Here is a 1,786-nt window from a genome sequence, read left to right as displayed (position 1 = left end):
GAACTGTATGAAGACAAGGTCGGGTCATATTCATGATATCGGGTTGTCAATGAATGGCCAAAACTCCACCCACTAGGGTTATATTATTAAAGATTAGAAATGAAAAGGCATTGGTTGTAATTTTATATGTCCTGACGTTTTCTTTAGTTTTCCATGGAAGCTTCGATAGAACAAGACATCCAGATATTTGTGATAACGGTCGTCGAACTTCAGCACGTCTACATATATTTGAGATTTGATATGCTGCCAATAGATAAACATTGATACACCCCCTTAAATAAACTACACTCCCAGATCCTTCGAGTGATGTTTGCATATTTGCGACCGGGGGACTTAAACTACGATACGGGTATTTTTTCTCGCATTCTTTAACGAATAAAATTCATAGTTCGTATGCGTAAACATATGTGATATATCAAAATTACCCTATTTGGTATAATGGGATAGTCTAGATTTTTTTATGTCATCAGTTGTAGGCAAGAGATGCATTTACAAGAATCAGTGGAAGGGGTCTGTAGTATACACCCCTGATCCAAGGGTGGGAGGGGATGCAAGATGTTAGAGATCGGGTTAAACGAATGATGAGGAGAGTCACTTGGAAGCATTAAAAAACAAAAACATTTTTGTACAATCAAGTATAACCAAACTGGCAAATAACATTTCATTTGATGGGTATGATATGTAGTTCTGGCATTTTCAAATTTGCAGATTGATTTGAAAAGACCAGGTTCTTTTACTATTGAAAGTTGAGAACATAAAAGGAGGTGCCATACCTTGCATTGAAAATCCTGCGAAGTGTATAAAGAAAAATAGATTTCTAGCATGGCACTTTAAAAATGAATTTCAATGATTAAAATCTGATTTAATTGTATAATTTAATAGGCCCTTTCGTCTGGACCCATAAATCTCTGTTAATTGATACAGAGTACCGTTTTACCACTACATGGTCCAATTTTTCTTATTTCTGTTGTGGTGTTGCTGGTGTGGGCCCCAGAAAAGAGATATACAGGGCACATGTGAAAGTGGTATTACTTAGTGGTCACTTCAAGTTGATTGGCTTGAGTGTGAATGCTTTGATGACTGCTTCTCTCGCCGTTCTACTCCTTTGAACAATTATTAACACACTAATGAAATGACTCTGGTTTGTCATTATATCACATCCAGAGGAGGACTAGGAATGAATATGTCTAAAAATTATTTTATTAATATCATAATATGAAATATATTACTAATAAAACAATTTTGTATCACATCAGGGTTGAGCTTACTTTCCCTTCTGCAATACTATTACGATATCGGACACAACGTATGTCAAGTATATAATTCATACAGGTTCAAGTTCAGTGATTTCATCAACTATTGCAGAGCAGAAAGGAAGCTAAACTCTGATGTTTTTATCAGATTTATCAATATTATTAATATTTCATAATTATATTAATGCAATATTACTTAAAAAACTGCTAAATTTGGTAGTAATTTGAACAAATCCGGATGAGGTCACCCCATACATGATAATGTCTAACCTAGCTTCTCCGACTGAATAAGCTGTGCTGTTGGCAGTGCAACAAAAGATTGGAAACTACAAAATCAAACCAAAGTAAACAAATTCATGAGCTGTACTTGGATACTGCTGGGATTACCTCCTGATTACATACAAAGGTCTTACATACAAGCTTATCCCACTGATACATCAGAATTTAAATCTGGGCTGTATGAAGAAATTGGTTACACAAATATTTCATTCATATGCCAATACACATTTCCTGTATCTCCTGTCATGGTTGAC

Source organism: Ptychodera flava, chromosome 15 (assembly GCF_041260155.1).
Source record: "Ptychodera flava strain L36383 chromosome 15, AS_Pfla_20210202, whole genome shotgun sequence".
In the NCBI taxonomy this organism is placed as follows: domain Eukaryota; kingdom Metazoa; phylum Hemichordata; class Enteropneusta; family Ptychoderidae; genus Ptychodera; species Ptychodera flava.
Note: the sequence above shows the minus strand (reverse complement) of the source record.